This window comes from Cannabis sativa, chromosome 3 (assembly GCF_029168945.1).
Source record: "Cannabis sativa cultivar Pink pepper isolate KNU-18-1 chromosome 3, ASM2916894v1, whole genome shotgun sequence".
In the NCBI taxonomy this organism is placed as follows: Eukaryota; Viridiplantae; Streptophyta; class Magnoliopsida; order Rosales; family Cannabaceae; genus Cannabis; species Cannabis sativa.
The window spans coordinates 23,890,481-23,911,323 of record NC_083603.1 but is presented as its reverse complement, the minus strand read 5'-3'; the positions used below and the strand labels follow the sequence as shown (position 1 = coordinate 23,911,323).

The 20,843-nt window shown below is 35.9% G+C and overlaps 1 non-coding gene across 1 annotated transcript; it reads right to left on the bottom strand.

Moving 5' to 3' along the window:
* Nucleotides 1–20,082: 20,082 nt before the first annotated feature.
* LOC133036410 (small nucleolar RNA R71) lies at nucleotides 20,083–20,189 on the bottom strand. Its single transcript, XR_009687067.1, has one exon. It is a non-coding gene; the product is annotated as a small nucleolar RNA R71 (small nucleolar RNA).
* Between the last annotated feature and the right edge of the window lie 654 nt (nucleotides 20,190–20,843).

Below are 20,843 nucleotides of genomic sequence, written 5' to 3'. Positions count from 1 at the left end.
GAGTCCTTTGGGATGCTCACTCGTAACTCATTTTCCTAGTAGGTGATTGTTCTGTATTAGGCGAACATCCAATAGATCCACGTTTTTGAGTCTAAGTCTTATTGAACTCTTGCTCATAGTCTGCTTCCTTATGAGGAATCTCAATGCCTGCTACTTGCTGAGTAATGGTGTGGTTGCTAGGAGTGGTAGTGTTTCTTTTCATGTTCATGGTTGATTACTTGCTTGAACTTATGAATTCCTATTGGAACAAAGTTCTTGGTAGAGAAATTGAGCTGTAGTTGGGGAACTCGAATTGTGGCTCTTAATGAAGCACCAAAATGTTGACGTTGAAAAGTGGCCAACATCAACTTGCTAGATTGGCGAGATGATTAATAAGTTTAAGTAAATAATTTAGAGAGACACACAAAATTTATAGTAGTTCATTCCCCATGTCATGATGGTAATAGAGCTACGTCTACTTCGAGTTTCTATTTCTCACGAGAATTATAGAAAAAGGCTAAGTGTTTAAGCTCTAGTTTCTAGAGAAAGATGCTCTCACCTTGTGGATAGTTTTTTAAATGTAAAAAATGAGCTAATGGAGCTCTCCTTTTATAGGTGAAGGAAGCCCGCAAAAATAGGAAAAAATGAAAATTAGACATTTTTTACCGTAGATGATGATCTAATGGTAAAAATTAGCTCTTGGTGGAGAAAGAAATTTTTTCGGAGCCCAAAGGGTTACCCTGTGGGTAACTCAGAGCTTGTTATTGTAACTCCCATGGAATGAAATTTGACAATGATAGATTCAGAATTACGATTGAAGTGTGAGGTATCACTTGATAGAGCATTGACTTATCTTCTAAATGCAAGTTTAATCGCGTCAATCGAATAAATATTGAGTGAGTTATGGCTATTTTATTCAAGATAGTTCATGAAGTTGACATCCCAGCGCCCAGGTTGACATATGACGCCAACGTGGACACTGGATAAGTGAAAAAACGTCTAAGAGATGTACTTTAAGGTGTCTAAGTGATATTTTGACATCACTTAGTCTGATTCTGTGTTCTGGCGAAGCTGGTCACCAGTTCTCAGAAATAATGTTCTTTTGTAGAAATGAGAGACTCAAAATCTTCATTTCCGAGTGAGTTTGAAATGAGAAATGAAAAGTTTTGAATTTGACTTCTCTGACTTCATGGATCTATGTTATTGTGACAAACTAGATGGACTGTCGATACAAGATTAGAATTAGATAAGCAGAACCCAACGCGCCAGACCTTTTGTCAACCTAGATGCTGGGCACTTTCTCCCGAGCTCTCGGGATCTCATTTTTGATACTTCAAAGGCTTCTCAACTTGAGGACGAGGTGTCCTACCCCCATTTTTAACCATTCCACATTCATTGGTTGAATTAGATTTGGCATTTGAGTAATTGAAGGCAGCAACCCAAGTTTATTGTTAACCTGTGCACTAGGCCCAGTACCAAGTTAACCTGGGCGCGGGGCCCCGTTTCCAGGGGCTTGAGTTTGTGGTTTTCTCCCCAATTTTTCTTAAATCTTCATTATTTCTGATGATGGAAAAAATACATGAAACACTTTTTAGTGAACTTGATTGGAAACAACCCAATTTTACAATACATCAACCTGGGCGTTGGGTCCCAGTTTTGGCCCTATAGAAATTCCGTTTGCTCCCTAAAAATAGTTGAATTCCTATTTTTTTTTGGAGAAGATGTTCGAACAAAATCTCTGTAAACACCATAAAAAATGGCCCAGGTTGACAAAATATCAACCTGGACGCAGGGCGAGCCCCAAGTGTCAACCTAGGCGCTGGGCCCTGCTTTTGGCACCCAGGAAGTGCTATTTCTTCTCTGAAAGCACCTATTTCCCCATTTTTGATGAAGATGAAGAAGATGCAAAAATTGTATCTTTGATTTGATACATGGAAGGCACACAGATTGACAGATTGCCAACCTAGGCACTAGGTGCTCGGGGCCTCAAGGGCTCAGGTGCTTAAAAGTGCACTTGCACCAATTCTAATTCTGATGCCTCAAATATGTCATTGGTATGTTTAGTTGATGTCTCGAAGAAATTTTTGACCTACTTTCTCTAAGAAGGTCCCAAAAACTGAAACCCTAGTTGAGAATGGGAACCTGGCCCCTGGGTAAAACCCTAGGTGCCCAGGTTGGCTTTCGGGTTGTAGGTTCATGTAATTTAAGCTCTCGAGGCTTGGATTAGGTTGCTCCATGTCTTCATGGTACATAATACTGAAAGATAGTGAGTTAAAAACGAGTTATCAAAGCCTGAACTTCCATTATAAAGTTCCCAAAGTCAACCTTGGTGTAGGGCTAGGGACCCCTCCGTGGTCAACTTGCTATGACTCGGGACTACTCAACTTTGAGATGTCATCTTTCTTGCCACTTGTCAAATATTGATATCCATGTCATCAGGGTTACTCTTGGTGTAAACAGTTACTAACTAAAAAACAAAATACCCAAATAAAAACATAAAAAAACTACAAAAATAATAATTTAACACCCAAACAGAAAAAAATGTAAATGAACATAGAGATAGAGAAGAGAAGTAAAGGGAAAAAATGAAGAATACAAAAATTAAAGAAAAATCTAATCTATATGAATATGAAATAAAAAATAAAGATAAATAATAAATTTATAACTGAAACAAAATTAAAAAATACAAACAACAAAATTAAAATGAAACAAAGAAAAAAAAATTGGTTGGACCTTCAAACTGAAGAAAATAAATAAAGTAATAAAAGAAAAAAATAGGCAAAATATCTAAATAAATAATTAAAAATAATAAACTAAATGGAAAACAATGCACAAACATAATATATGGACTTTAAAATTTAAATTTGCATAAATATGTCATGTTAAATTCTAGTAAAACCCTCAAACAATAAATAACCATAAAAAAATATACAAATGAAAAATAGCATATTTATTAAATAAAATTTTAAATTCCCATATAAATTCTACTTATTAAATTATAGCTTGAATCGATAGTCGGTCCTATTGCTAAAAGCCATAGTTGACAATTGATTTCAATTTTTTTTATTATTTTTGTATCTGTTATATAGTGCAAAAAGAAGGCTCGCTCAATCACTATTAGAGCCCCCAATTAGTGCAATGAGATGTGTAAATTTATTTATCACTTACTCAAAATGGAAGTAATTTTGAAAAAGAATCTTAGAGTGAAGCCCCAACGGTGGTATCCTAAAACCAAAGCAGTACACCTAGTACAAAATCTAGTATAAAATTGATTGTTGAAAATATGCCCCCAGCGACTTTTTTGTGAGGTTTTCATTGGTAGGAGCATTTGCTCTAAAAAAAATATCTCTATTATAAATCACCATACATACCGTTTTAGAGACTGAAAAATAAAATGGGAACAATATTACCGAATAAAATTTTTGGGATGAGTCGCAAATTAGGCTGTTCTCTCTAAGATATCCGCGACACTGCTCAAGAATGTGTAAGCAGTCAAAATTTTTTAGTCATTCCCAAGATAAAATAGCTCAATCGATATACCACTGTATCGAAACTCTACTACACGATAGAGAACTGTCGAATTACCACACCCAAAAACTATTGCTCTGACTACTTATATAATTTAATCGTAAATTATAAATTGTAAATAATTTTTTCTGTGTGAGAAATATGTATTTCTCCCGTTGGTTCTCAAAAAGTAGTAACAGAAAGAAAGACGTTGATCATGGGAATGTTCAGTGAGATCGTAAATGGGTGAAATTTTTGGGTTGAGTCGCAGACTAGGTCGCTCTCTTTAAGACATTTGCAGTACTATCCAGGAATATGCAAGCAGTCAAAAATTGTCAATCGTCCCCAAGATAAAACAATCCAGTCAAAATACCACTATATTAGAGCTTTACTGCACGGTAGAGAACTATCGAAATACGACACCTAAAAACTACTGCTCAGACTACTTAAATAATATAATCGTAAATAATAAATTGTAAATGATTTTTTCTGTGTGAGAAAGATGTATTTCTCTCATTGATTCTCAGAAGTTAGTAACGGGAAAAAAGACGTTGATCATGGGAACGTTAAGTGGGATCGTGGGAACGATGCTAAAAATAAGGAGGAGAACACGTCTCTCCTTACCAATTAATTAAACATGTTTAAAAATTGTTTTAATTAATTAAATAAAAATAATAATTTAATAAATAAATTTTTCTAAAAAATAAAGTGTCACACTGTACTAGTTCGACACGGTTGCACGTGTGTGGTGTTTGTCCTCACTCATTTGTACAAAACTGGGTACTCCTTGGGAACTGAAAAATTAAACAAGAACAATATTACCAATTGCCCAAGAATGTGCAAGCAATCGATACCCCTTGGTAGGGCTGTACAAAAAAATTCGTAAACCGTCCGAACCGAATAACCCTCCCAAACCAAACTGAAAAAACCGGTAAAAATTACAAACCGAAATAACCCGAAAAAATTACAAACCGCCCAATCTGTTAATTGGGCAGGTTGAAAATAGGTCCAACCCGCCCAATTAAATCGAATAACCCGACCAACCTGAATTTGAATTTTTTTTTTACTTTTTAGTTTTTATTATGTATAACATAAATGATTAAATATATAATAATATAAAGTTATATACTTAATTGTAAGTTTCAAAGTCATATATATTGTGTTGTGCTTTGGTAGAATTTGATATTTTTAATTTATCTTTTTAATTTTTATTGACTTTGACTTTGAAACCCAAAAAACAAAAAAAAAAGTTTGGCGGTATTAATGTTGGATAAAGAAGAAACAGTGGACTAATGTTGTAATTGAAACTGATGTTTTGGTGGTGGTTCAAGCTATTAATATCGCTATTCTTATGCTTTCTCAGTTTGGATTATTAGCTCGGGATTGCCGTGAGATGCTTTCTTCTTTTTCTAATGTTTCTTTGATTTTTGTTAAACGATCTGCTAATAAGGTTGCTCATTGTGTTGCTAGAGGGCCTTGTTATTTGTTAGATTGTGAGTTTAGCGAGCATGATGCTCCTAGCGCTCTAAAGAATATTGTATCTTCTGAGTGTTTTTGAATAAATTTCATCTTTGATTAAAAAAAATAATAATAAGCCTCAAAAAGATACTAAAACAAAACTTTTGACTGAAATTTACAATAATCATAATTCATAGTTAATTGATCATTACAATATTTGTTACTAAAGATAAATTTAAATCTTTTACTATTAGTATTATAACATAACAACAAATGTAATTCAGTGACATGCTATTAGTATTAATGAGCATAATATTTTACGTCTCTTACTATAGTAAGTTGATTACCTTTCAAAAAAAAAAAGTTGATTATATTTTTTTTTACTATTTCTTGTAATAAAAAAGGTAGCAATTTTTAATAATATATTAATTTAATGATCTACCTTATAGGTAGGCAAATAAAAAAACTAATCGTCTAATATTGAACCTTACTCTTTCTTTCACTTTTCTTCTTTCGTATAATTTGTTTTCATTCTTTACAGTCAAACTCTTATAATTTAAAAACAAACAAACAGTAACAAAATAATTAAGGGTGTCTCCCAACAGCTGCCTTACACTATAAAAATACAATTTATTATTGCAAGGGACTTGTATAACCAATAAATATATAATTATGTAGTTATTAATGGATATAGAATAAGAAGATAAAACTTCAATTGGATTCAATTGGGAGATTGGTATTAAGCCCTTGTACTATTTTAATACAGAGAAGAACATTAGAAGGAATGTCATGTTCATTGGGAAGACTATGAAACTGAGTTCCACACCACCATATACAGTTGCTGTCCCAAATATTGTCTTTCCCATATTTTAGACCTCAGATTCCATATGCCTTGGTTGTCTAGTTCCTATCTAACCATTCATTATCCATTTTTAGAATTTTCTTTCTATTAAAGAATCCAGAATTCACAGAGAAAGACATACTGCTTTCAGAAAAACAGAGAAAGACATTAGATATAAATATATTCATATTGAGATAGAGGATATGTATTAAGAAAAACATAAGGAAAAAACAAAATAAATTGGGTGGAAAAACTATAAACGAAATTGATGAAAAAAAGTTGGAAATGATATTTGACAATATATGTGTATGGATAATATACAAATATTTTGACAAAATGGTCTTCAATTAAATCCTTTGTTTTCCCTAAAATGTTTAAGAACTAATTACAGGATTAAGAGACTGTCAAATACATGATCGTTATTGCTTTGCTTGACATGAAAGATTATATTTCTTATTCCAATTCTTTAAATTATATCCTAGCATATTGATTGAAACCAATAAGTACTGTTTTGAGATTAAGAAGTTTGAGAGATATACAAGACAAGTATCCCAATAAGTGTTTGAATTGGGCGTATTTTATAATGCAAACAACAGTATCGTGTATACCAGATAAGATCAAAAAAAAAAAAAAAAAAAGCATTTCATTAATTTTGGAGCTTACAATTTAATCTTTTTCTTCTTTTTGTTTCTCTACATTTGAAATACAAATTAAACATAAAATCTATTCATCCTCGTACTCCTCAAGCTCCAACTCTTCTGTAATGGTTTCCAATTGAGGAGAATTTGAAGTCTTGCAATGAGGAATTAGAAGAGCTGGGGCCACCTCTATCCAAGCATCCAAACATCCCATCTTCATTATTGTCTTTGCCATTACTTCTTTTTCTTGTCAAACAAGAGTAATTGAGAACTGTTTGTGATTTTAGTGAAATATTTTGTCTTTGGTGTTGGAGGTTTGTTTAGCTGAAAAATTAAGAGAAAGTGTTGTTGTTGTTGCTTGAAAGACAGTTTGGGAGAGGTGGCCATTTATAAAGGGTGAAACTTGTTATGAAAATTAAGAGTAAAGGAAGTAAGGAAGGAAGGTGGGTGAACCAATAATGCATGATGTTTCCACTCATAAAACATGACTCAATTAAAATGTGACAAGTGTGCGAATTGTGTTATGGGCTATCCATGGTTGATAACAAGTGTCATGTTCTGGATCGTCCATGATTTACACGTGGATGAAAAGTAGAGGCTAGAAATGATATTTTGCAAATTTTGATATAAACAACAAAATAGAAGATCGTTGATTTATTTATTTTTTTTTTTTATAATGAGATGAGATGATCATTTATTTGAAAAATAAAATAAAATAAAATATTATTAATGAAAAATATAGTGCAAGAGTAGTTATCAATTGTGTATAGAAGAAAAAGAATTGTATAGAACCACGTCAAAGAAAATATTGTATAGAATAAAAAAAAAAACTATGTTTAATAAGTATAAGGTAAGTAATATATCATTAATGTGATGATGTCTCATCTCACAAAATTTGGCCCTTTTTGTAATTGAAATTGTTGTCTTATATAAGGTGAATACTCTTTGCTTACATAGACAAGCCAAATTCTCTTAAAAACATTTCTGTCATCATCAGTGCATCAAACGTTATTTTCATTTATTGGAATATGTGAGGAGTGAGAGACTCTCCCGCAAACACATTTACAATTAAACTTCCAGACTCTTCTTCTTGCTCTCTCGAAATGCACAGTATGAACACAACTCTTTCGTCTTCCCCAAAGAGTTCACACTCTGCTCCCAAACTTTCCCAGCCAGTGGAACCAATGCCCAGCCCCAGGTCCTTTGATCAAGGTGGCTCCGACTCTTCCTCAATTGAAACCCAAGGCAGCTCGACTCGTCCAAGCCGATCCAGCCGCTGCAGACAGATCCAGCCCAACCACCCCAGTCGAATCAACAATAACTCCGGCCAGCCTCCCCAAGCATCGATCCGTACCTGCATTAAACAATCTCTTACAGGTATTGAATGTTTCTTCCCTATTCTCTTGTTCACTGTCAAATCGAATCAGAGATTTGGCTTCTCAATTGAGCAATTTCAATACCAATTTGGTATACCCATTAAACTACCCTTTGACATTTCTAATCTGAAGGGGATTTTAGTTACTGAAAATTTCTTTATAAAATCTCTTCTCAGTAAAGCCATAATTCCTTTTGCTCAAGTAAATTCAAAATCTCATTAATGCCCGTCTGTATGTGTGTTCTGCCTGGTACTAGAAGTAAGTCTTATATGCAGCATCTCTGTTTAAACATTAATAGCACAGATGTGATAGTTACCAAATTTGTTTGCATCAGCCACAACGGATTTTTTGTATATAAGGGCATGCTATTCCTTTGTTTCCTCATCTGCATTTTAGTCGTTCATAGACCTTGCACTCAGTATCATTATCCTCATCTCTCCCATATTTTATACGATATATATAATATAACCCATAACCGCACGTATTCCCCTCCCTGGCTAATCTCTCTTCACACATACTTAGTCACATTTCTGCATATTCATATTAGAGTTCAACCTTTGCTTTATATCAATATCACGTGTTCCCTGGTTTGGTACTGCATATTCTTCACTCTGCATAACACTTTGTCACTAACCCATCGCTTCATCCCTCATTCTTTGTTGCAAGTTTTTAGTCATCATCATTTCACTATCATCTTATCTCCGACCCATAATTGCTATGTTCCTAGATTTCCTAGTTATAACCTTCAAATAAGTCATTATTTACTTCTTCTTTTGGTTTATAACTATTCTGTCAGCATAATATATTTGTGGTCCATTAATAATCACACTATAACCGTTCTAATATCCCAAACCCCCACTGTATCATATTGTTCTTTCCCTACTGCTTCATTCTCTTGGTCAATATCATGGATGAGTTAACAAACTCTCTGTCTGTTGCTCTTAATCTCACAAAAATCGAGTGCACTATCCAAACTCTCCGTGAGCCTAACCCCACAAACACTCTCGAGTTTGATATACAGTCTCTCCCTCTCTACCTTGTTGTTAAAGTTCACACGGTTAAATCCTTTTCTCCGCAAAAATTTCATGGAGAAAATGACTAGAGATTGGAACAACATATCTCGGAACCCCGTGGTTATCACCGATCGGTCTAACGGCCTCTTCCTTGTTGAGTTTGGTTGTGATGGAGATAGGCGCCGGGGTTTGCTACAACAACCTTGGACCTACCTTAACCAAGCTATCCTAATGGATATTCCAAATTCCTTGGATGTCCTTAATGGAGATAGCTTGCTCAAAATACCCCTCTGGGTTCAAGTGTTCAACACTCCCTTTCTTAAACGCTCTGAAGAGTTGGCAGTTCTTGTCTCGTCATCCCTCGGTCACATGTTGGAAATCTACCGGCCTTCTTTCCGGGAAACTTGGGGACACTACTTTAGAATTAGGGTCATGTTTGATGTTGCTCAGCCACTTCCTCGCGGAGTTCCCGTCCATTTCACTGGTATTAATAAAGTTGTCTGGCTTGAGTTGAAATACGAGAATCTCCCCGACATATGTTTCTTTTGTGGCCGAATGGGGCACAGCTACAACAAAGGGTGCATGGACTACATGAAGGCGTGTGATGAAGCCCCGTTCCCTCCGGAGTTAAGGTATGATATTAAAACTATCACGGGTAAAGTTAAGGTTACCACTAACGCTTTGTTGTGCCCTGAACAGCTTAACTTTGCCAATCCCCCGGTGGCAAGCTTCATGACCACTAATCCCGCAAGCGCTGTCTGTGTTGCCCCACCGGAGAGCATGCCACCTTTTCCCACTTATGGCACCCTTGACCGATGCCCCCCCCCCCCCGCCAAACCCAACAAGTAGGCCTATACAAGTCCGACCCATCAGCTTACCCCCAAGAACAACCTCAAATGATCCAAGTCGAAACCCTTGCAAACATGAACACCACCTACCCTTCCAACAACCCCCCACCCGAGACCATTTCCCCCTCCTACACCGCCCTCCTTAATGCCGCGATGAGTAACACAAGTGTCCAAAAAGCCTCACCACTTTCCAACCCGAGTCATACCGCCACACCCCAAAACTCTAGCAGCTCCCACTCCACAAGCTCTAAGTACTGTCAAGTCCCCTTACCTGAAAACATCCTTCTGCTAGACACTAGCAAAAGACTTGAAGCCATGAATCTCACTTACCAACCTGGTATGGCCACTCCCTCGGGTTCAAAGGCTTTGAGGAAAAGAAACAAACCCTACTCCAAAGACAAGTTCAAAAGGCAAATTGAAATGGTCAATGGGGAGCTCCGTCACCAAATCAAGCATTCCCGCTCAGACAATCCGTAAGTCAACGAAGTCTCTTCTGGAAGTGCAGGCCTTGCCACCTAGCGGGCCTGCCTGCCACCATGAAGATTATCAGCTGGAATGCGCGAGGCATTGGGAGTGATCGTGCATTTTGAAACCTCTCCCGTTTGGTGTCATCTTGTAATCCTACTATGTTATTTATTATGGAATCTAGACTTTCTAAGAATGCTATCGGTCATGTAAATAACAAGCTCCATTTTGATTCCGGCTTAGAAATGCCTAGGATAGGTAGAAGCGGGGGCTTACTTTTGTTATGGACTAATGATGTAACTGTTACCTTATATTCCCAATCTATCAATCATTTTGATTGTTATGTGTCGTGTGCTATTACGAATGTGTCGTTTCACCTCACTTGTTTTCACGGCTCCCCGGTGGATTCTCTCAAGCCTCACACCTGGCAAAACCTGAAAAGAATTGGTAGAGATAATCCCCAGGACCTGTGGCTTATCATTGGGGACTTCAACGCTTTTCTTTTTTCCCATGACAAGCAAGGAGGGAATCCCAATAGGGGCCCTTCGTCAGCTTTTAGACAGCTATTAGATTCTTTTAACCTTTCCCCGCTTACCCCCGAGGGGCCCCTCCTCACCTGGAATAATAATGTCGCTCATCCCAAAAACATCCAAGAACGAATTGATTGGGGGATCATCAATGATTCCTGGCTAGATACTTTCCCGGGAGCCTCTCTCCCTCACTTCGGTTTCTTTGGCTCGGATCACCGAGCCTTGGAGTTAGTCACATCCAACCCTCCGGGCACTCGGTCAAAGGACCATAGCAAGAGATTCCACTTTGAAAATGTGCGGCTAAAGGACCCTAATTGGACCCAAATTTTTGATCAGTCCTGGACTAGTTCCACGACCACTCAGGAAGCCATCCCTAAACTCATTGCTGCTCAATCTTCGTGCGCGTATACGCTTAATAATTGGAATCACAAAAAAGATTTCAACTTCAAACAACACATTAATAAACTTGAGAAAGAGCTGGAAACAACCCGTTCTTCTTTTATTTGGGATGATCATGCCATAACAACTATAAAAGATCTTCAATCCCGGCTTGACGCTCTTTTGTACAAAGAAGAAACTTACTGGAAGCAGCGAGCGAGAACCCAATGGCTGGCTCAAGGTGATAAAAACACAAAATTCTTTCACCGGTTTGCCTCCCACAGGAAAAAAATCAATAAAATTCATCAACTCCATCTACCTAATGGAGGCATTGTTTCTGACGAAGAGGGTATTATTCGGGAAATCGAATCTCATTTTGACCACCTCTTCACCTCCTCGAACCCTTCTCATGAGGACATGAGCAAAGCCTTGGAAGGCATCACGCGTTCTCTCTCCGACCTGGACAAAAACCTTCTGGCTGAAGACTTCTCTCCGGATGAAATCGAGAAAGCTTTTACCCAACTCCCTTTGGATAAAGCCCCTGGCCCGGATGGCTTCAACTCTCACTTTTACAAAGTAAACTGGTCGGCTGTTAGGAATGATGTGATTAGTGCATCGTCCAGCTTCCTCAACGGAAGCGGCAATGTGGCCCCGCTGAATAACACCCTCATCACTCTTATACCCAAAGTCAAACAGCCCAAGTTTATCTCCGAGTTCCGGCCCATTAGTCTTTGCAACATCACTTATAAAATTATCTCAAAGACTATTGCTAACAGGTTGAAAATTGTGCTGAATCAGTTGATCTCACCCAATCAAAGTGCTTTTCTACCAGGCAGGCTTATATCAGACAATATCATTATAGCCCAGGAAGTAGCACACTCCATCAAACTCAAGACGAAAGGGAAGAAGGGTTGGATGGCGGTCGAACTTGACATGGCCAAAGCTTTCGACGAAGTGGAATGGCCTTTTATAGTTGCCATTCTCCAGAAATTCCAATTCCCCCTAAGTTTATCCAATTAATCCTTGCCTGCATCTCCACAACCTCTTTCCAGTTCAATCTGAACGGCAAAGTCGTAGGAAGTGTCATGCCCTCTAGGGGTATCCGCCAGGGTGATCCTCTCTCCCCCTACCTCTTTCTTTTATGTGCTGAAGGCTTCTCTTCTCTTCTGCACCTACAAGAAAGAAGGCAAGCTCTCTCGGGCTTCAAAGTTGCCAGAAGAGCCCCTGCTATCTCCCATCTCCTGTTTGCGAATGACAGTTTCCTATTCTGTCAGGCATCCATCCGCTCCTGCAACATTATCAAAGACGTCCTCGATGTGTATGAGCGAGCCACTGGTCAGAAGGTAAACTTCCAAAAATCCTGTAACGCCCCAATATTTTGCCTTATTTTACAAAATACTAATTTTGATGCATTAATTAAAAAGATTGAAAGCTGTTTGGAAATACACAGTGGGTTTTATAATAAATATGCAAAAAAAAGTGAATGATCATTCATATTAAAAACAAAATAAGTAGTTGAGTGCAAAAAAAAAAAAAATTGTAACATTCCACTGAGCTCAGATTACTTTACTATATAAAAAAACAAAACCAAGGCTCCACCGGCGTTCTAGACCGTTTGCTCGTCCATAGCCCCTCGCAGTATACATACCAAAACTGATCCAACTCATCAAACTTACATTTAATGTTCCCTGTCTATTGCCTGTAGGGGAAAAGTAAGGGGGTGAGCTAAAAGCCCAGTAAGGAAATGCTTAACATACAATAGCATTCAATACACTAAACATATCTTAAAATTCACAATAATACGATTCTTTATAATATTAACGTATCCGGTCTTAACAATCATATATACCTTAGCTCATAATTGTAACTTAAATAACTCCAGATATAGAAAGCTATATCATATACCATATATATGTACTAAACGAAACCATTACATATATGTAGGGATCGCAATCCTGACATTATACTCATAGCACAATCATAGCCATACCATATAATAATTATTTCAATCATATCATGTCTTTACCATAATGTGGCGTGTCATAGCCACTCCATACACAACCTGGGCTTAACTGGCCCTACAATAACCTGGGCACATTTAGCCCTACCATTGCTATGGAATAAGGTATCTCTATATTCAATAACATTGTCGCTGTATCATACCTTACCATAATAATGTCATACACAAATCAGACAAATGTAGGGTAGGGTGTCTCTACATTCAACGGCCTTATCCCGTATCATACCCCACCATAATAATTTCATACACGACTCAGAAAAAATGCAGGGTAGGGTATCTCTACATTCAACGGCCTTACCCCGTATCATACCCCACCATGGTCCCTCACTTTACCTGAGACGTTAGCATACAACTTGCAGCATACAACACACAATATATGAATGCAACATAGAACATATACAAGTCAAAACAACCCTAATCAATATATCAATTCATAAACTCATACTGTGTCCATACCACACATTCTCAGTACCACATACATATTCATAATAACAAAGCATAAACCATATTCCAATACATAAAGAATTTAAATTTATGCAAATAAACACAAACAAAACTATCTAATTTCCTTACCTCAAATCCCGCTGCTTAAACTTGTTATCTCGTCACTACTACCTATAATAACACATGGGTCAAGGCCCTAACATTAAAATTTGCACTCTTACAGTACATCAGAAAGAATACTATTTCTGACTAATAACTACACGAATTCAGTGGAAGTTTCCTTCATCAAAATTATAGGAAATTCAATTATCTTTCCAATGACATAAAGATCGCCAAAAATGGATTAAAACTGTGGGAGTTATGATAGTTTTACTCAAACTATTTCTGAGAGGGAATATGGAGTAACGAATCACAGTAGACATGGGAAATCCAAAGTTTTGATACTGAAATATTCCAAATCAGAGAATACTCTCTTCATAAAATTTTTAGAAAATCGAATTCCCTTTCAAATGACACTAAAATCTTTAAAATCAGAGTTATAACGTAAGAGATATAGATATTATATCGAAACAATTTTCTAGAAATCCTGAAACAAATGGATTTCGAACTACAGCAAGAAAACAATAATTTTGACTGAGAATAATCAATAATTAGTGAATGGTTTCTTCATAAAACATTTAGAAAATTGAATTATCTTTTCAACGGTACCAAGATCGCTAGAATTAGATCAGAGAGATATTTGAATTTTACTGAGACAACTTATATAGAAAATATAAAAAAATGATTTACAACAAATAGCGTAGAATTACTAATTTTTGACATAGGTAAATTTCGATTCAGTAAAACTTTTCTTCATAAGAATTATGGAAAATTGAATAAGATTTCTAGAGGCACCAAGATTGCGAGAATTGGATGAGTATTTAAAGAGATATGACAGTTTTACTGAGACATGTTTCATTCTGAAAAAATAAGAAAAGGAGACCTACGAATATTCTCCTATTGTGATCAATAAATAAGTAAATGTAGAGTTTCTTACCTCAAATACATCGAGCTGCTTGGATCGATAGACATAAGATGATGGTAATCAAAGATGAGAGTGAAGAGTGGTATAGATTTGGCTAAGGATGTAATGGAAAGATGATTTGAAAATTTTAGGGTTAGTCTTGCTCAGATAGGTGGGAAGAATAGAACATATAATTTTAGGGTTAATGAAACATATACTATTCTGACTCTTACTAGGTTTAGTTTTATGAATAATAATATTATTAACATAATAGCAATATAAATTATTAAATAAACAAATATCTTACTTTTAAATTTAAATTGTAACCTCTAAATCTCGTAACTTTAGGGCTTAGTTTTCACCTAAAAAAATTACGAATTATGATATGGTTATTTCTACAAAATTTATAGATCTTTGAATTATCTTTCCAACTCCACTAAAATCACCTCAATCGGAGTTATAAAACTCTAGATATGGTCATTTTTCGTAAAACAGTTTCTAAACCTGCGAATTTCTCTAAACTTACGATTTTTCTAACATTAATCAAATAATAATATTATTTAATACCACTTATATAATTAATTAAATCTAATAAATATATTATAAAAAACTAATGGACTTTCATATCGGGCTTTAATTAAACGATTACCTACTTGTGAAAATATCATAATATTTTACTTTCGTAGTTAATACAACTTTAACTTTCTTTAAAAAAAAATGGTACAACTACTCTAAGAAATAATATCAACTCACTAACAACACATATAAATGAATTAATTATCCTCGCACAATTAATATCCAAACGAAAAATTAAATACTATTTTAAACTGGATATTACATTCTACCCTCCTTAAAAGAAATTTCATCCTCGAAATTTAACTTACCAACACTCGGGGTGTTGAGTCTTCATGTCTTTCACCACTTACCGCATTACCTCCTTATCTACTATATGGAGCCAACAAATATGCATTTAACCTATATCTTGTCGATCAATCCATAACACATATAATACAAATAACTTATTAATTAAGCATTATTATTTCTCTATACATTACTTAAATATCAAAACGTACTCTATCATAATAAATTACATATACATGCTTTAAATACATAAGTTTTGCAATAGCATGCTCGTAATATTATAAAAAAAAATTCTTCTCTTATGACCATCCTTACATGACATTAAGAGTGAAACTATTTATTCTTCTATGAGCATCCTTACATGCCATTAAGAGTAAAACTATTTATTCTCTAAATGAACATCCTTACATGTCACTTGAGAACACATTATACAATACAAAATAATAAACACAAGGAGTAGGGTAGAAGACCTTATAATCATTCCCACTCTTTAGTTAAATGTTATTACGTATAAAAATCTTACTTCTCTACTTGATTTTCTACTGTAAGTCTACAGTGTCATTCTTTCAATTTCATAGATGTTACTCACTCATCGATAGACACTTGTTCCATGACACTTGGAAATAAACATGAAGCTCTTAAAAAAAGTCTTCTATATATAAATATTTTAAGGATCCATTTCGACCACTTTTTTGTCTAACATTCACTTCTTGATATCCTTTATCCATGTATTCATTGCACTTGTCACGCCTTCCCATTTTCCTAGGTAACTGCTGTTGGTTTCTTTTAGTCACTTTCTTGTATCACTCTATTGTATTTTCTTCGCTAATCTCTCCTATGGTGCTTGGTCCTCCATTACTCCTTTCAATCAAGTTGACTTGATTATGAGATTATCTAGTTTTCCCCATTAACTTTTGTCTGCTAGGCAAACATGAGATAACAAATTCAGTCTTTCACTAAGATTTCAAATAGCTATGTCGAACTTAAGTTGATTATGTTTCGCCTCTTCCGCGGAGAAAGACGATCAAAAAAATTCCCAATCATGGTCCTCGCGGATCGGATCATTCATATAATATACAAAAAGAAACTCCAGATATTTGGTATCCTTCTCTTTGAATGAGATCTCAATTCCAGCGACAATTTCATTAGATATCGCCCATAAGCATCTATATTTCATATTATCATTTATTAACTAAATATTAACTAAGGGATGAACCTAATCTAGAATATGAACCATAAAAGAAAATACCAAGTAAACCGATCACCAGAACACCAGTTACAGTACCTATTATCCAAAGAGGAATCCTTCCAGTAGTATTAGCCATTTGTCTTACTTTCCTCCACATTTCATCAGGTGGTGTTACATTGCTATACTGATGAAGTCTAAATCTGCAATGCTGATAGATTTGTGTAATTGTGTTCAATGATTGTTTCTTCTATTACTAACCTTCTGGGTATCACAACACTTTCATATTTATAATACCATATATTTTTCTAACCATATTTATGTTTTACATATTGTAGACCTCTATAGTTCACAAAATAAATCCCAGCTTCTTAATTGCACTGTTAAGACCTCCAAAATCGAAAACCAGCTTACATTCGAGTACAGACCATCTACTTTTAGTTAAGTAAGATCATATATGCTAAAATATCGTAAGTGCATTAGTAACCCTTTAAGACGAGTTCAACCTTAACATAGGTTAGGTAGCCCAATTATTTATTTATCATTTACTATTTAACCATAGGTTAATCAAGTAATCTCATAATATATCAATCAACCAAGTTGTCGGGGTAAGGATACTATATACATAATTGGCAAATCATGCCGAACAGACCTTAATCTGTTCATCGTTACTATACCTCCTACACCCCACTTATTTCTGATTTGCTACTAGAGACTCACTTTTTATAATTATTTAGCCAGGGCTCTTTGACTCGTACTTCCTAAACTACCTTTAAAAATAAGTCCATACTTCACTTAAGCATCTTCATTCCATATCTGAATGCAATCATGTTATCAATATATACATCCTTTTCTCTTTCATTATAAGTTCCTCACTTCCAATTAGATAAACTTTAGTTATTTTCCAAACAATGGCTATTGTCTTATTCCATCTTAGTATGTTCCTCTAGGATATTGCTCCATTACTAGCCCTCTGGGTCGAGAAAGTTTCAAATATTTGTCTGAATTCTTAGCTCTTGACAACTTTAACTTTTGGCAGATCTGATGTCATTCTTTCCTCTAACACTATATAGCATTTAAATGCCACCTCTCTTGACCAAAATTAACACTTTTGTAAGTTTTTTTTTATTTTTTTATTTTTTTTTATTTGCTTCTATTCACTTAAACATACTCATACTATTGTCCACAAAGCAAATCATGAGTGGATTGTAGTATCATTTGCATACTCTGTGCCTTTTATGTTGCTTGATCATTTTATAATCCCAACAGTTCACAAAAACTCGTATGGTCCTTGTCGTTCCATGAAATTCTTCTAGATGTATCACTTTAGTCCTAGTTGTGTCTCACTTGTCTCTTGCCTTTGAGTGAGGATTTCCTAACCTCTTCTCCTTGAGTTATGATCTACACCGTTGTTGTATTGATGGGTATTTAGAATCTAGGGATGTCACCCTTGAATATTAATTTCCCCTCTTCCTCAAGTCTTGAATTTATGATCTACTTTCTATAGTTGTTTATTTTTTTTTCATCCTTTACGAAGCTATATCTATGATCTCTAAGTTGTCCAGTTTGAATTGTTCTGTATAGTTGTCTGTTAGGTTATAATTAGCCTATGTCTCGGGTCTGTAAAGTTAGCATTATCTCGTCTATTGGTGTCTTTTGGAGCAGTTTTACGCTTGATTTTCATTATTTCAGGTTCTCGGGGTGTTAAAGTTCGAATTCAGTCAAATGGCGAAAAACTGGGACAAACTTGGAAAAAATTGGAAAATTCGGCTCCACACGCATCAGTAGTCGCGACCTCCAGAGAGCCAGGTCGCGACCCTTTTTCCTGGTTGCGACCCTGGTCGCGACTTCGAGAATTGGCAGATACTCGGTTTTTCGAGTTTTGCCTGTAGTCGCGACCAGCTTAAATGCTAGTCGCGACTAGGTACGGAAATCGCAGATTTGACCTAATTTTGATTTTTCTCTCAATTGGAGACACACCACTCATCCCTATATAAGGAATACGACATTGAAGGTCAGAAGTAAGCAAAAACAGACCTAATAGTGGAGGCAAGTGGAGAGGAAGCTATCTTGAAGACCCGGAGCAATACCACCTTCTAGTTCTTTCTTTTACCCCTTTTAATTCTTCTTTATGTTTGTTTTTATTTCTGAATTAATCATGGATGTTTTTAGAGTTATTATGAACTAAATTTCCCAATAAGGGAGGATGATGATTGTTGTTTAAGTTTATGCCTAGCTAATAAATAATTGTCATTCCTTCATCTTATGTGTGAATACTATCTTTATTTTTGTTTAATTCCATGTGAAAGCTTGATCACCTTTTACATGTTTAATGATCTCAATTCGAAATCTGAAAAGTGAGAATTGAGAATGCTAAAATTTGGATAGTCTAGGTTCTGATGTAAAACGAAAGTATTTACATAGCCTCAGTGACTAATAGATTATTGCTTAATGCAGATTTTGTGTTGATTTAATTAAGAAGTTAATTAGAGAACATATTATTTAGAACATAAAAGATCTGAAAAGAGTTAGGTTAATTTATAATCTGTCATTCACATTGAGATAAGGATAGCAATTAGGTATTAACATAGGTAGCTTATCAACAGGATTCACCTCCCTAATCTCTCATCTTGATTAATCTTCGTTTATTTTCTCTTTAATTTCTGAGTTATTCACTTTCAAAATTGCAATCTTATTATTTTACCGAATAGAATCATAAGTATAGTTTAGTAGTACTTAATCCAATTCCCTGTGGTTCGACCTCACTTGCGTGAGATACTACTTGATTGCGTACACTTGCGTATAAACATAATTTTCGTAACAAGTTTTTGGCGCCGTTGCCGGGGAATTGTTTAAAGATTAATATTACACAAAATTATAATAACTTCTACTTTGGTATATTTTCTCTTGCTGATTTTTCTAACCTTTTTCTTGCAATATTTTTGTGATCTATTTCAGGAATCATAAGTGTATGCGCCGTCAAGGACAAGCTGTGATATTACCAGTTGATCCCGAAATCGAGAAAACTTGTAGGAGAAACCGAAAGAACAAGAGGCAAGAGGGAGTTTCAGAAACTGCTGAAACTTCAGAAATCATGGCTGCTAATGCTGCAAACAATGGAGGCAATAACGGAAATAATGGTGGCGCAGTAGAAGATCAAGCTAATGGCCGCAGCTTGAGAGATTACATTCTCCCTACTCTGACGGGAGTGCAGTCGTGTATCAGGCCACCGGCAGTGGATGCAAATAACTTTGAGATCAAACCTGCCATACTTCAAATGGTGCAGTCTTCAGTTCAGTTTGGTGGCCTCCCTTCTGAAGATCCTAACCTGCATCTCTCTAACTTCATGGAACTTTGTGAAACCTTTAAAGTTAATGGAGTTAGTGATGATGCCATTCGACTGAGACTGTTCCCATTCTCTCTTAGAGAACGAGCCAAGATTTGGCTAAACTCCTTGCCACCCAACTCTATTGCCACTTGGAATGATCTGGCAACGAAATTCTTGTCAAAGTTCTTTCCTCCAGCCAAGTCTGCAAAGCTGAGAGGAGAAATCAATAACTTCTGCCAACAAGATAATGAATCTCTCCATGAGGCTTGGGAGAGGTTTAAAGATTTGATCAGAAACTGCCCTCATCATGGTATAGAGAAGTGGATGCTGGTCCACAACTTCTACAATGGGTTGGTAGGAAACACTAGAACTTTAATAGATGCAGCAGCTGGAGGAGCCTTTATGACGAAGAGTGCTAATGAGGCTTATGATCTATTGGAGGAGATGGCTCTAAACAATTAGCAGTGGCCAACTGAAAGGAGTCAATCAAAGAAGGTAGCTGGTGTGTTAGAGGTTGATGCCATCACAAAGTTGACAGCACAGGTTGAGGCATTGACAAAGCTAATTGCAGGGCAAGCTAAACAAGCCCAAGTTGTTTGTGAGTTATGTGGAGGAAGTCATCACTTTTCAGAGTGTCAAGCTGATGTGGATGATTTGCCAATGGATGAAGCTAAAGCCATTGGAAACTATACACAGAACAACAACAACAATTATGGGTTCAACCAGGGTAATAACCGAAGAAACAGTGGGTTCTATCAGCAACGAAATCAGAACCAGAATCAGAATCAACAGTTTAATCAGCAACAAACCTCTGGTGGAAATTCTAGTTTGCAAACAGATTTATTGCTCCAATTCATGACTGAAACTAGATCTTCAATCAAAGACCTGCAAACACAAATGGGCCAACTAGCAACTCAAGTAGCAACTCGTCCTCAAGGGAATTTGCCTAGCACAACTGAAATTAATCC